At 34.9% G+C, this 16789-nt stretch overlaps 1 pseudogene; it reads left to right on the plus strand.

The window, feature by feature from the left end:
* The first annotated feature begins 2236 nt into the window (after positions 1-2236).
* LOC136137556 (protein enabled homolog) overlaps positions 2237-16789 on the plus strand; it is a 106095-nt pseudogene continuing 91542 nt past the window's right edge.

The raw sequence follows: 16789 nt of genomic DNA on the forward strand, positions 1-16789 counted from the left end.
TCTCTTTTAAATACATAATGCTGGGTCAATTGAATATCCACACTGGACAAAAAAGATAAGAGAAAAAATCTGAGATGAGTGTTTGATCACTGCCTTAAATCATATGTATAAACGAATTCCAGTAAGACTGTAGACCTAGATGTGAAAGGCAAAACAATAAAGCTATTAGAAGACAGCAAAGCTATTAGAAGGCAAAACAATAAAGCTATTAGAAGAAGGCAAAACAATAAAGCTATTAGAAGACAGCAAAGCTATTAGAAGACAGCATAGCTTCAGGACTGTGGTGCAGTCTCCCAATGACACAAAGGAACTACCCATAAGAGGAAAGACTGATAAACCGGACTACATTAATTTTAAGAACTGTTCATTTATAGACACTGCTAAAATGCTGGGAACAGAAACCACAGAAATAGGAAGAATCTATTTTTCAGTACATTAGTATTCAAAATATATAGAGAACTACAAAGCAGTAAGAAAAATAGGGACAATAAGAAATATCTAAATGACTAACAAATCTTTGAAGTGGTGCTCAACCTAAATAGTCATAGGGGTATTGCAAATTAAAACCACAGTGAGAGAGTTCTGCACAGCCAGAATGCCTAAAATGGAGAGAAGCAGTAAAAAGCTTAAAAGAAAGAAAACTGACAATACGAAATATTGTAAAGGATGGAATTTTCATACACTGCTCTTGAGAGTGTAAATTAGTACAATCTCCATAAAAAGTCTTTTACATAATCTGCTAAAGGTAAACATGCATTTATTTTATGAGCCAGCATATTCACCCTGAGAATGTGTCCATCAGAAAAGCTGTCACTCTCTACAAAAGACATGCACGTGAATGTTTTTGAAATATTATTCAGAATAGTCCCAAAAGACATCTCTCATGTCCATTTGTAGAATGGATAAACAAATTGGGATATATTTATATAAAGAAATGTTGTAAAGCAATGAAAAGAAATCAATTATACCTATACATAACAACGTGAATACCTTTCACAAGCATAATGTTAACCCAAGAAGCCAGGTGTAAAAAGTACATCCTGCATGATTCCTTTTGTATATAATTCAAAACATGCATTAGTTTTAGTCATAGTGATGACAATGATTACTTTGGGGGATGGGGGAGGTAGTAGTTATCAGGACGGGCACAGTAGGAAGTGTCTGACATACTCTAACATGCTTGGCCTAGGTAATATTTACATAAGTGTGCTCACTTTTTGATAATTCAATGAGCTATATACATACGTGCCTTTTGTCTTTTTCTGGATGTGTCTTGTACTTCAACTTTAAAAGTTAAATGAAAATAATCATGCTAACGATGGAAAAGAAATAGGTCCTTAACGCTTTAAAAGATAGTTCAGTGAAAACAATCAAGATTACATTTGCATGTATTTAACAAATAGAAAAAAAGGGAAGATTTTGAAGAATACCTCATTCAAATCGTCTTTTTGGAAAAAAAAAAAGAGAGAGAGAAGTCAGGGATGATATTTTGCCTGCCTCTCTTGCTGCTTCACATTATGGACTCTCAGTGCCTTCTTTACCACTGGAAATAGAATCATGAATGCCTTTAAAACTCATCAGAGTAGAGAACCAATTCCGGAAATCTTAGAACCAATTTAGAACACTCATCCTTAAGATTCTGTTCTCCAGAACCACTCTCAGTATCAAAATATGTGTCACCAGGGTTCTAGAGCGAGAAACAGAAGGGTATGTCTCTGTGTGTGAACGTGTTTGATACCTATTTATATATTCAATTATGCAACTTTAAATGTTTACCTTTTATATATTCAAGCAGTATATACATGTTACATATATTAAATGTTATAAAGTATATTAAAAATATATTATAAACATATATATAACAGTTAAGAGCCGCATCTTTACAGACGACTTACACGGGCTGGTGGACCGTGAAGCGCGCGCGACGGCAGCCGACGCTTCACGAGCGGCGGAGACGCAGACGCTACGCCACGCGGGCGACGTCACGCAGACGGGCCTGGACCCCGGCTCCGGGCACGCGAGGAGACGGCTGTGAACGCGCCTCAGCAGCAGGCGGGACAGCGTGTCTGGCCCCAGCACCAGCCCTCTGCCTGCCGTGGCCACTCCTGGGTCAGGAGCTGAGGGCCCCAGCCGAGCCCTGCCAGATCCAGAGAGTGCAAAGCCCTCGGAGCCCAGGTAGGCCGAGCCGACCCGGCGCCGGGCCGGTCTAACTGGGGGAGGGGGTCGATGGGAAGTGATGGGCCTGGGGGCCACGCGCGCCTCGTGTCACTTTACGCTGTGTTGTAACAACTCTCTAAGCATTCTTTTCCGCACAGTTGGAAACACAAATGTAATGCAAGAATTAAAAAAAAAAAATGGGTGGGGAGAAAAACATATATATATACATGCACATACATATGTATGTGTTTATGTATGAATGTCTCCTTATACTTTCATTTTTGATAAAATATATATTGAGCCTTTTTGTCATGGGCACCGTGTACCAAGTGAAAACATCAGGCAAGGACTCTGTCTTTTGAATGCTTGCGTGAGAGTTGAAAAAACAGCAAGCAGGTGATTACATAAAGTGTATCCGTTTGTAGGCTGGGGAAATAGTATGCTCTGAAAGCTCGGTGGACAGCCATATATAAAACGGACCAAAGATGTCAGGATATAACACATTGATCTCTGCTTTTCCTAGATCCCTACAACCTACTTTTACCTAAGGGCATCCTTACTCTGGTTGTTCTATCACCTTGGAAACTGCTTCCCCACAATAATTGCATAATTCACTCCTTTAGTTCATGCAGGCCTCTGCTGAGATATTCATCTCATCAGAGTGCTTTTGCCGGCCACCCTTATCTCTTCATGATTCTTTACTCACCTTACCCTAATTTATTTTTCTTCATTACACATGATGTCACTTACTCCTTTGTATGCTTTTGTGTGAGACCCAATAGAGCATGAACTCTATCTGTATTATTTGTTGATGTATTTATTCTTAGTTTCTGCGATAAATCTTGATACATGGTTGGCCCTCAAAACAAGTTTGTTGAACAGATGAATCAATATATATAATTTAAAATTTGGAATATGAGTATAAATTAACCTGAGGTGGAGAAAAGGGTGGAGTGAATTTCAGGCAGACAAAAAACTTGAGCCCATAGCCAGGCATTCTAGAAAATGTACTTTGAATCAACTGAACAATAATGAGTAACTGGAGTACTGAATGTAAAGCTAAGGATGGAGGCAACAGGCAAGAGGCAAGGCTGAAGTAATCATCGGTATTAATTTGGGCAGAAGGGATTGGAAGGGAAAAGACTGAGGAGATGTGACAGTAATCTGCATGACAGATGATGGGAGTTGACGCTCAGGGAGGTATGGTAAGGTGGAAATTGCACATATAACAATGTTCAGGAAATAGAATTACATACTTTTAAATTAATTTGATTTGGAGGTAAGGAAGAGAGCCAGATCAAGAATAAAACTTAAATTTCTTGTTTGCAAAATGATGCTATAAAGAGGAGAAGAAACAGGGTAAGAGGTGTGGATTGCAAGTAGTGATTGGAATAGTGGACATTATGAGTTTGAGGTGCCTGAAATATTAGTGAAATAATACCACATCTTAGGTTAATTATTCTAAAGAAACACAGTTTACACATCTTAGGTTAATTATTCTAAAGAAACACATTTTACAGCAATAACCAACATATAAATTCCCTTATACTTGAATTGTTTTGACTACTGTAGAATTACTAAAATGAAGTAAACTTTAGAATAAATTTGCTGTTTCCATAGTTGTTTCATTCAGAGTGTGCCTATTAGCCTAATTTTCTACCCTTCTCAAAACTTCTATGAATTTGACTAATCACAAATATAGTTATTGAATGTATTTGTTTAATTCTTTAATTCATTTATTTCATTTAATTTTTTTTGGCTGCATGGGGTCTTCATTGCTGTGCGTGGGCTTTCTCTAGTTGTGGTGAGTGGGTGCTACTCTTCGCTGCGGTGCACAGTGTATTTTCAGTTAATTATATAAAAGGGATCTCATACGGTGCCTGTATATTTTATATTTGCTTTGTGCTGCTGTGTTGATTTATCGGTTCTATTTTTAGCATAAATTTCTATTATATTTATTACATTTAGTTTGTTTCCTAAAAGCATCTTGCCACATGGTTTTTGTTTATGTTGTTATATCTTATTTGATCAACCTCATTTTATACAGGAAATATAAAAATTATTGGAAAAGTATGGGAACAAATCTTTAACAGCAATTTCCTAAAAACTAGTTTTTCATCTACAATCAATATGGAACTAATCATTTTATGTTTTATGCCCTTTAAGGTATGTTTATATTTGAAAAGTATGCATTTGAACATAGCCTTGAAAAAGCTCCACCTCCTAAAATATAGAGTAATTTTTATGTTTATTATTTTACCTAATATACAGTGGATTTTGTAAAACATTTATTAAGATGATAATCAAAAACTTTATATTTAGGTACCAAGTGTTAATGATGATTGTCTTTAAATTATTTGTATTTGGAATCTTTAGAACTATATTATACAGAAAATATATTATACAGTATTATTTTAGGTTTATAAATTTTCCTGTGTACCACCAAAATTTTGGTAAGGGATCATTACTGTAAAAAGAATTTTTTTATTGAGGTCTAATTGATATACCAAAAAATGTACATATTTAATGCATGCAATTTGATGAGTTTGGACACATGCATACACCCTTGTGACAATCATTACAATCAAGGTAATAAGCATATCCAACACCTCCAACTGTTTCCTCTTGCCCTGTGTGTGTATGTGTGTGTGTGTGTATTAAGAATACCTACTGTGAGATCTACCCTACTGACAAATTTCTCAGGCCCACAATAGATTACCATTAACTGTAGGCACTACATTGTACAGTAGATCTCCAGAATCATTCATTTACATAATTGAAACTTTATACCCATTTAACAGCAACTCCTTGTTCTCCCTACCCCAGCCCCTGGCAACCAGCATTCTACTCTATGCTTCTATGAGTTTGGTTACTTTAGATTCCTCATATACATGGAATCATGCAGCATTTGTGCTTCCTTCTATTACTGGCTTATTTCACTTGACATTTCATGCCAAGTTCATCCATGTTGTCTCAAATGGCAGGGTTTCCTTCTCTTTTAAGGATGAATAACACTCCATTATACATACATGCCACGTGTGCTTTATCCGTTCATCCATCAGTGGACATTTAGGTTGTTTCCTAAATTTGGCTCTTGTGACTAATGCTCCAGTGAACATGGAGTGCAGATATCTCTTCAAATCCTAATTTCAATTATTTTGGATATGTAGTCAGAAATGTGATTTGTGGATCGAATGGTGATTCTTTTTTTTTTTTTTTGAGGGACCTCTATGCACCATAGCAACTGCACCAATTTACATTCCCTCCAAGAGTTCCAGTTTCTCCGTATCCTTGTCAATACTTCTTATCTTTTGTCTTTTTGATAATAGCCATCCTGATAGGTGTGAGGTGATAGTTCATTTTGGTTTTAATTTGCATTTCCCTGATGATTACTGATGTTGAATACCTTTTCATATACCATTTGTGTATTGGCCATTTGTGTGTCTTCTTTGGTGAAGTATCTGTTCAGGTCCTTTACCCATTTTTCAATCAGTTTATCTGTTGTTGTTGTTTTGTTTGCTATTGAGTTGTCTAAGTTTTATACATTTTTTTGATATAAATCGCTTATGAGATAATATGGTTAGCAAATACTATCTTCCATTCCATAGGTTGCTTTTTCATTCTGTTGATTGTTTCCTTGATGCTGCAGAAGCTTTTTAGTTGATGCAGTCCCACTTATTAATTTTTGCTTTTATTGCCTGTGCTGTTGGTGTCATATCCAAGAAATTATTGCCAAGACCAGTGTCCAAAAGCTTTTCCCCTGTTTCCTTCTAGGAGTTTTACAGTTTCAGATCTTACATGCAAGTCTGTAATGCAAATTGAACTGATTTTTGTGTGTGGTGTAAAATAAGGTTCCAATTTTTTTTTTTTTTGCATGTCTGTACCCAGTTTTCCCAACACTATTTGTTGAAAGACTGCCCTTTTCCCATTGTGTATTCCTGGCACCCGTTTTGAGGATCAGTTGACTGTGTATATGGTTTTATTTCTGGGGTCTGTATTCTATTCTGTTGGCCTCCATGTCTGTCTTTATGCCAGTACCATACTTTTAAAATTACTGTAGCACTGGAATATATTTTGAAATCAGGAAATGTGATGCCTCTAGCTTTGTTCTTCTTTCTCAAGATTTCTTTGGCTGTTTGAGGTCTTTTGTGGCTCTGTATGAATTTTAGAATTGTTTTTCTATTTCTATAAAAAATGTCATTGGGATTTTGATGGCTATAGCATTGAACCTATAGATTCAATATGATAACCACATTAACAGACTGAAGGATAAAAATTACACGTCATCTCAATAGATGCAGAAAAAGCATTTGACAAAATTCAGTATCAATTCATGATAAAAACTCTCAATAAATTAGGTGTAGAAGGAATTTATCTCAACATAATTGAGGCATGTATAACAGGTCCACAGCTAACAGAATATTCAGCCGTGAAATATCTTTGAAAATTTGAAATCTTTTCCTCTAAGATCTGGAGCAATTCATGGATGCACACTCTACAGCTTCTAATCAACATAGTACTGGATGTCCTAGGTAGAGTAAGAAAAAAAAGGCGTGCAAATTGGAAAGGAAAAGTAGAATTTTGTCTGTTTGCATATAGCATGATCTTATATATAGAAAACCCTGAAGACTACACACACACACACACACACACACAAACACACACACACAAACTGCTAGAACTAACGAATGAATTCAGTAAAGTTTCAGGAAAAGCAATCAACAAAGAAAAATGCTTTGTGTTTCAAATACTGTAACAGTGAACTATCTGTAAAGAAATTTAAGAGATCATTTCAAAATATGATCATAATAATACTGAGAAGTCAGTAAGCTGTTAAACTGTAAACTGAATTTTTAAAAATATACTTAAGAATATATTTATTAATGTTATGCTGGGCAGTTTTTGCTATGATTATATTATAGCAAAATGCTGTTGCCTTCAGAAAGTCATAATCAAGGAATGCACCATAAAACTGAGTGAATCACACAGATAATCTTATGTAATTAGACATGCTTCTTGTGGTTAAGTGTCAGTTTTTCAGTTCAGTCTGTGTTCTTAGCCTATGGCTCCATCGTAGACTTCTTAACCATAGTTCTGATCGTTCGGAAATTCCTTGTGATTTATATTTCATTGAATTTGACTCATGAGTATTAGCTGTAGATGTTCAGATTGGAAATGAAACATAGCGAAATACAGAGAACTTTCATAATATAGCAATTACAATTCTATATATTAATAATTAAAATATCAAATATAGTTAAAATATCAAATTATATTCAAACCATTGAACTAGAGGAGATATAAGAGAGGAGTGTATTTATAGTAATCATCAGAATATGATATGTTTTTATTATTAATTGTAGAGTGGTATTTTGCATCTTGGACATCAATTGAATGGATATAAATTGTAGCATTGTTTATAATTGGTTAATAAACCAAGACCTCTATTGAACATTGAGCACTTAAATAAGGCGTGAATAGAAGACGTGGAATCTTCAATTTAGGTTATAGTTAGAAATGTTAACAATTTCCATATATGTGGATAGTTTAAATAGAATATGAAGTTAAACAATGCCTGAGGTGTTCCTCAAATATTTTTTTTAGCTCTGTATCAGCTAATTTTAAAATTATAACATTAAAGATGTTTCTCAAGTTCGCCATGAGTCTACTCCTCTTACTACTTCTCACTCCTTGGGGCTGTGGCTGGTAGCTTTTGACATCACTTCCAATGACCCCACCTCTTCCAACTCATGTTCTTCTTTAAGCTTAGTCCATTATTTGTGAGCTGGGCTTAGTGATTTTGTTCTAATGAATAGAGTATGGAAATTAATGGGTTATCATTTCTGGTATGAGCTTAACTGTGACGTTCAACTTGCCCACACTCATTTTCTCTTGCTGGTATTATGTCTTGCTCTCTTGTTTGATCACTCTGATGAAGCAAGCCATGTTGTAAGGTAGTGTATGTAGACGAAAATGAGTCAAGAAACTGAGAGACAGTTATAGCCAAACCTCATGAAGAACTGAGGTCTCAGTTTAACAGCCTGTGAGTGACTGAAGGCTGCCAACAACCATGTGAGTGAGTTAGGAAGTGAATCCTTCCCAGTGGAGACTGGTAGTGAATGTACATTTGTGAGAGACCTAGAGCCAAATGCATCGACTATACCACTTCAGATTCCTAACTTACAGACATTGTGAAATAATAAATGTTGTAAGCCACTAAGCTTTGGGATAATTTGTTATTGTAGCAATCAACAACTAATATATAGGCATGGGCTAATTTATCTATTCCCAAGGGTTAATTTCTCATCAGTTTATTTATAAACTAAAATTCAAGTTACATGACTCTGATGTCTGTTGAGATTCACACCCATATTTCAAAATTCTCATTTTATGTCTACATTTGATACCTCTTAGGAGCCACAATACCAGTCTAAACAAAATTGAACTCATCTTTTTTATCACAAAATTTATTTTCTATTTTAAACCTTAGTTCATGAAATGATACCTTAATCAAACTAGTTTCCCATTATAGTGTTTCAGATTTAGAAGTCATTCTTAGACCTCTCCCACCCTCTCATATGATCTTGAAAAACATATTAAGTTTATTTTATTCTACTTTTAAATGCTTCTGGAGTCCTTTTTATAACTCCTGTTTATACCTGAGTTTAAAATATTGTCAATTTGAAAATGAATTGCTATACAAGCTGCATGAGGAATATCCATTTTTGGTATGGCAGTGATAATTATATTTTAAAAATAAACATCTGCTCACAATTTGTTTCCTAACACTTAAAAAAAACCTCTCATTTCTTTCAGGTAAAAGACCTTTAATTTGGATTTAAAGGATCTGATAAAAATGTCCTTTTTTAACTCTAATGTATCAATTTTTTGTTTATTTTAGACATAAGCTCTTTGAAACTGTCACAATTTTCTATATCATTTATTTCTTTATCCTCAGGCATAATTCTATTTCTTTTCAGTAAATTCATGAAAGAATGAACAAACAAATGATTAAATATAGTATTGCACATTATAGCCTTCTTAATATTAGGATTATGTTAAGAAACACTCTACTCTATTAAACACATTGACTTGTAAGGACAGAAATGTGTGAATTTTAGTCCCAACTTTGCTATTAATTTCATGTCTTTGACATTCAGAAAAATATTCTATAGATAATCACACTGGTTCACTACACTGCTATTTCACTGTAATTGAACCTGGTGAGCTAGAAGAATAAGCATTCCAGGTGCATTAGTAAGACACATGAATGCAAGAGGGTGGAGAGCCACGTAAATGAAAAAACAACAAGAAGGGAGTTAAAACAAGAGAGTACATAGTAAGAACGTTTAACGTACGTTAACATTGAGGATGAGTCAATATCTGACCATGTGCTTCAGGCAACTGGCCACAGGTCAAACTGTATTCTAGTATATGACAGTCTCTCCAGGTAACTGTGTGTATCAGCTTACTTCATGAGTTGAACATCATGTGGCCACCACTGCTAAGAGAAATCCTGAGATCTCAGTACTCCACTGATGTTTGCAAATGCTATTGCTTGGCAGAGGGAAAAAAAATCAATAACTCACTCACTGGATTAGCTTTCCTGCACCATTATGCCGAAGTCTGGAGTAGAGTGAGGTTCTGCCACGTTCTCCATCTACCTTTATGATACATTGCACAGTCAAAAAGAGCCATGGAGATAGATCTTTATGCTTCCCTTCAGTATCTTTTTGTATAAATCCAGTGAGAAGAAATTTTAAGGGCTTTTGGAATGTGAGTAAGAGCAAAATATTTTTACCACCAAATTATCTTGTATTTTAATGGAAATAGGGTGAATGATATATAGGTGGATATTAATTTGTCACCTCTACTCTGCTTAGATTTACATTTTGTCTACTATACCTTTACATATCACCAAGGTACCTACCCTGACAAATATAGAAGATCATTTTAAAATCATTAATATAGATTATACTAATTTATTTGAAAAATGTTTGCATTCAAAATATGAAAAGAAATACACAAATTGTACAATATCAACTTCTAAGTTTAAATTTGGCAATGTTGTCTTTAAATTTATGAATTATCAATTGCCATTAATTTTCCACCATTGCTAATTAAATTCCTTTTAAAATGTAACAATCAGGAAGAAAATAGCCAACTTTTCATGCTGGTTGGAGTTTTACATATTCAGAAAGCTAAAGTAGAGGAAACACACAGGTGGAAGCTGCAGGTGTATCCATCTTCCTAGATTTATTTTGTGATAATTGTGGTTGATTTCTAAACTGGATGGTGTCAAGTATGGTACAGGGCCTGAGATTTACCTGATTTGCAGACTAGCAAATAAGCCTGCCATGGTTTTATGTGTGCTGACAGAAAACATGAGACACCCATAACAGAGAAAAAGGACTTTGTTTCTCAGATATAGCAAGAAGCATGAACTTCATAATTATATCAGTTTCTCTCCCCGTCCCCAATCCACTTCCCGAGCACATAATGCTGGTGGGTAGAGCTGGGTGCAGCAGTAGGCTTGTGTCGCAGATGGAAACCCCAAGATTATAAAACCTCAGTCTTTTATAATGAACTGCAAGCAAACCTATCCAATCTATTACCCGGAGGGAGAGCTTATCTTTATTAAGCTGAATAGCAAACAGTTCTGCCCTCATCATCTCTATCTTCCAAAGCTGTTCACTATGCAACACCCTTAAAAGTAATCAAGGAAGAAAAAATAAATGTTGTCAGTGTCTCTACTTTGCAGTGTCTCTACTTGCAGGTTTGATGAAGTATGAGAGACACCATGAACAGAAAGGCAAACCAAAAATGCAGTTGACTGTATCGTGTGAATGCATGATGGGAGATGGGGATAGAGGTAGGGCTTGGCCAAAAATGTATCTGTATTTTCAACTGCCAATCTTTGAATTTCTGTCATAAACTAATCAGTTATTAAACATTTACTGACCACACACTATGGAACATTGCCTTAAATTATAATTTCTTACTTTAAAGAAAGCATATTTTGTTAAAAATTAACAAACTTCAGCGAACTGGTGCCTGCCGTTAACACACGTGTTTGAGTCATCATTTTATCGTCTAATGTGGTTGTAAGCTGAGAACAAGTTTTAAAAATGGGGATAGGGGCTTCCCTGGTGGTGCAGTGGTTGAGAGTCTGCCTGCCGATGCAGGGGACACAGGTTCGTGCCCTGGTCCAGGAAGATCCCACATGTCGTGGAGCGGCTGGGCCCGCGAGCCGTGGCCGCTGAGCCTGCGTGTCCGGAGCCTGTGCTCCACAATGGGAGAGGCCGCAGCAGTGGGAGGCCTGCGTACCGCAAAAAAAAAAAAAAAAAAAAAAAAAAAGGGATACTGAAAGGAGAGATTCTGACAGAGGTGACTTCTCAGAGAGTCCAAGTGTCTCCAAGGAGTAGTGAGCAGTCAAAAAAGTATTATACCTGAGAGAATGCATTGTATGAACTCAGAAGAACATTGGAATGAAGGTGGGAAAATGTTCCAATGAGGCCTCTTAATTTGAATTGTCCTGTGGTTTGCCCTCATCACTTAAGCTGGTTGCTTTCTTAAGAAAATCATTTCGTAGGCTACCAAATCACTTTAATTGCATTTTGGTTGAAATTACATTACTGTAACTTCACATATGTAACTGAGTACATCATCTAAGAAGACTATTCTCACTATAAATCAAAAGAACAATTTCTCCAAGCAACAGTGATAATGTATTTATGACATAATAATTCAGACCTCAGTCTCTGGAATTAGATATTCTTGGCTTTAACCCATTACCACTTACTAGCTCTAAGTTCTCTACTAGAACTTAGACAAGTAGCCTAATTTTTCTGAATCTGATTTTCTTCCTTTGTAAAACAGGAATTTGTACTTAATGCAAAACTTCGTTGTGAATATTTAACAAGTTTATGCATGCAAAGAACATGGTGTTATACTGGAATGATTCTATAATTCTATTCTCTTAATAATTAAGCAGTATTTCCATAATTAGCATTATTATTATTTTAAAGAGCAGAGGAGTAACGCTGGGTTAACTACCTCTGAGAAAAATAGAACAAATATTATAAAGTAAAATATAGAAACTAGAGAGAAACCTAGAAGGATGAAATATATACTGTATAGGTAATTCCATAAATTTGGAGGTAAGGTGGTAAAATTTCTGAGAATAAAAAAGATAAGATCTTGTTTCTGTTACCTAATTGAAATCAGTTGCATCAAAAGGCATCCACTAGAAAGTATATATAACAGGGAACTGGAAATACGTTATTCAGGATGACAAAGTTTTTGAAACATGTCTGGCTTAGGAGCCTAAAGAAATGAAATATGAAAAGTAAGAAGATGAGGGTTATGTCTCCCAAAATAAAAATACAGTCTCCTTTACTGTTATTTATGAGGCCATATCTGATCTTCACACAGTTCCAGTGTCCACACCATTTCAAGTTTGTTGCAAACCCATAGGATCTGGATTAGAAGAGCCCACTGCAAAGTACTCTGCTTTCCTTCCCTCAGCTGTCACAATTTTAGGAACAATATTGTCAAAGGATTAAATAGTTAGAGGTCTTATGTGGCTTAATACTCACTATCAACATCAGAAAAGCTTTGGATATGTCAATGTGTAATCTTAAAGATAAGTAATATTAATTCTTCACTTTACACATTGAGAAAATTCAATTCAGAAATCGCAAACATTGCCTATGTGAACCCTAGATCTAAAAAGACTCTGCGTCCATGCTGTAGTCCTTCTATTATTCCATAATCACCCCTCATCAGAATACTTAAAATGACATGGTCAAGTATACCAGTGATGGAGGAAGTTCTGAGAGAATCAGTGTATAGCCAAAAAGAGCCATAATGAGAAGTGTTGATGGACTCAGAGGACCCTGCTGTAGCCACCTAGACAATCAGCAGTATGTGTGCTTTATTCACCTTTGTGCCTCCACACATACTATCACAGGGCTTTGCCTATCTAGGTGTTCAATAAAATGCTCACTGAATTGATTTGCTCTGTTTGAAATTCCAATTAAGTTGTCAACACCACTTAATATTTCTTTATCTCAGACCCTCCAGAGGTTCCTCAGAATCAGATAGCAATGAAACTGATTCTGGTTGGAAAGGTAGTTATATGCCTTGCTTTAAGATGTTTGTTCTAATATCTGTTCATCTGTGTCTCATGAAATCAAACAAAAGAGCTTTGTATTCTCTGTTGCCAGTATTCGGCATTAGTGCTCTCAGAAAAATAGTACAGAGTGAAGATCCAGTTTTAAATAATGGTAATTATAATGGAGGTTCCTGGAAGAACTCTGTATATGTTCCCATTTTGTAAAATTTTTATTTCATTTATAATCTCACTTGTGCTCCCCACTAATCTACTGTTGATTGGTTGATTGACTCATTTATTCCACAAACACTATTGAGTATTTACTCATTACTAGCTAGTCAGCTTGGGTGCTGGGAATTAAGTGATTAACAGTCTTTGGCTTCAGGAAGCTGGGGATCTCATAAAAGAGATATACTTTAAAATTTGGAAAGAAGGATTTATATTTAAATTTGTGCCATTAGATTATAGCTATAACAAGGAGACTTACCTAGTGTGAGGTTTATGGAAGACTTCCTAGGAAAGCAAATTTAAGGAGCTAAGATGAGGAGAAATTAACCCATGAAAAGAAGGAGAAAGCATGCCTGACAGAGGAGGACTTGAAATTCTGAGAATGTGAATAAACCTATGTCATATTTGTTAGGAAAAGATAGTAGCTGACTGTGAAAAGGGTGAAGTAAATTTAGAGATGAAGTCACAGCTAGTTGCTGCAAGGTTTTGTAGTCTAGAGAAGGCATTGTAGTTTTAAGCAGGAAATCTCCCTTATCCAAATCATATTTTAAAATACTTCTCTGATACTTAGTGATGAACCAAATGAAGGGCTGCAAAAGAGGACAGAGCAGATGAGTTAACAGGGTACTGCAGGGATTTTTTTGTTGTCTTTTATTGAAATATATTTGATATATAACATTGTGTAAGTTTAAGTTGTACAACATGTTGATTTGATACATTTATATATGATTGCCATTGTAGTGTGTTAAATAGCACCTCTATCAGGTCACATAATTGTCATTTGTTTTTTGTGGTGGGAATGATTAAGACCTAGTTTCTTATCAAGTTTAATTTTTATAATATTGTTATCTATAATCACTATACTGTGCATTAGATCGCCAGGACTTATGTATCTACTAGTTGCAAGTTTGTACCCTTAAACAACATCTCTCTTATTTCCCCACCTGGTAACCACCATTTTATTCTGTTTTTAGAGTTCAGTTTTTTTTTTTTTTTAATTCACACATAAGTCATATCATACAGTATTTGTCTATCTCTGGCTTATCTCACTTAGCATAGTATCTGTCCTCAAGTTCCATCCATGCTGTCACAAATGGCAAGATGTCCTTTTTTCTGATGAATACTATTTCACTGTATGTATATATACAACATCTTTTTTATCCATTTATCCATTGATGGACACTTAGGTTTTCCCATATTGTGAGTAATAATAATACTGCAGTAAACATGGGAATGCATATATTTCTTCAATACCCTGTTTTTATTTCCTTTGGGTATATACCTAGAAGTAAAATTGCTGGATCATATGGTAGCTCTATTTTTAATTTTTTGAGGACTCTTCATATTGTTTTCCATAGTGGCCGAGGTTTAAGCTGAAGAGAATGGTGACTGTCACTAATGTCATGGCGCTGTAGATGAATAACAGAGAGATGTGATCAATATTTCAGGAGTGGAATCAAACGGTGATTGATTTTGAGGAGGGAGAGAGACAGGCACACACACACAGAAAGTCACTCTCAGATTGTAGGTACAAATATCTAAGTGGAGAGTACTCTTGGATGAGATTTGGACGGTTTTTCAGGTATGTGTGGGGGGGGGGGAATGGGCAGGAGAAAATCAGCAGGGTCCCATGAATTGATTTAAGGACTCTGCCTTTGTATTTCTATTGGGAACAAAGAAGCTCATAGTAAGTGAATAATTGAATATATGAGACAGGAATTTAGAAGAGCAGGCAGGATAGGAGATTTAAAATTGAGCATTGTCAAAAAATAAGTCAATGCATGTTCCAGATAATTTGAAAATTTAAAGTACTTTTCTTTTTTCTTCAATTATTAATTTTTGATCCTAATATTAAGCATGTTAACTTGCTCAAATTTCCAAATTCCTTTGACAAATTAATCAGTTAATACTTATATAAGCTACCTAATAAATATTATGTATAACAGGAACAAAAGAGGAGTAAGATTCAAAGATAAAGAAGTTATTCTGTCTGGCCTCCTAAATTTATATATATATGTGTGTGTGTGTGTGTGTGTGTGTGTGTGTGTGTGTTTGTGTGTTGGTGTGTGATATCTATATCTATGCATATATCTATGTATCTATATCTGTATATCTAAGTATGCAATCTATATATTTCTATCTATAAATATATTGGTGAATCCCAGTGTATGGAAAATACGATAAATTCAAGCTTTTCACATTTAATGTATAGAATTCAGATGAAGGAACTTGAGCGGGCTGATTTCAACTGCAGAGCCTTTATGTTTTCTGTGATTTATCGGTGTGGAATTGGTTTTGAAAAAAAAAAAGTGCTCAAGTTGTTTTGAAAAAGCTATTTTTACCCTGTATGCTCTTTTGACAAAAAAAGAGAAATAAAGCGATTTAAAACCTTTTAAATGATGCATCTGTTGCAATATAATAAGAGGCATCACACTGTTAAGAATAGCATCAAATCCCATATCAGGTCAGCTATTACCTTTTCATTCAGTTCAAAATGACCTTATGGAATGGGCTACCACACTGTGCGGAGTCACATACAGTAATCTAGCTTTTAAAATGCTGTTTATATATTGTATTTCACTCTTCTTGAACTAAATGTCAATTGTATGCCATTGAGTTGATAAAAAATGATTGCCAACAGACATAGTCATATTAATGAGAAATTAACATGTTAATGAGAAAAGGATATGTTATAATTTGTGTCTGGGATAAACTTTTCATTACCATGCAATGTATTTCTCATGTCATTATCACTTATTTATACACAATGTATTTGTAAATATCATGCCATTTTTGGTTTCTAAAAATGACTCTTTTAAGGAAACATTTTAAAGTTCTTTAAATCCTGCAACCTTTTGGGGGCACTATATAGTTCAATCATTATATCTTCTAAGGGAAGAAAAATAATACAATGTCAGGTGGGAAATTATTATATATAAGTATGTTGCACTGTAGTGATTTTTCTTTTATTTCAAGTATATTTTCTTAGAGTTTCAGGTTTGATTCTCTTGTATGTGCTTTAATATCAGTAACTATGGCAACAAGATTTTAAATGCTGTCTGTAGTATAAGTAAAGGGAAAAATGGAGAGAATAAAACCTTAAAAGAACATATCAGTCCTTTTACTGCCATTGTGAATCACAAAAATAATTTTCAGAATTGTGCTGTCATTTATGCAGGTGATGTATCTTGTAGGTCACAGAGAAGTTTTGTTTTAGTTTTAACTTTAGTTTTTATTTTTTACTATGTAAGTTTCCAGTTTTCAGGATTATAATTCAGCATCTGTATA

The sequence above is a fragment of the Phocoena phocoena genome, chromosome 18 (assembly GCF_963924675.1).
Source record: "Phocoena phocoena chromosome 18, mPhoPho1.1, whole genome shotgun sequence".
NCBI classification, from domain to species: Eukaryota; Metazoa; Chordata; class Mammalia; order Artiodactyla; family Phocoenidae; genus Phocoena; species Phocoena phocoena.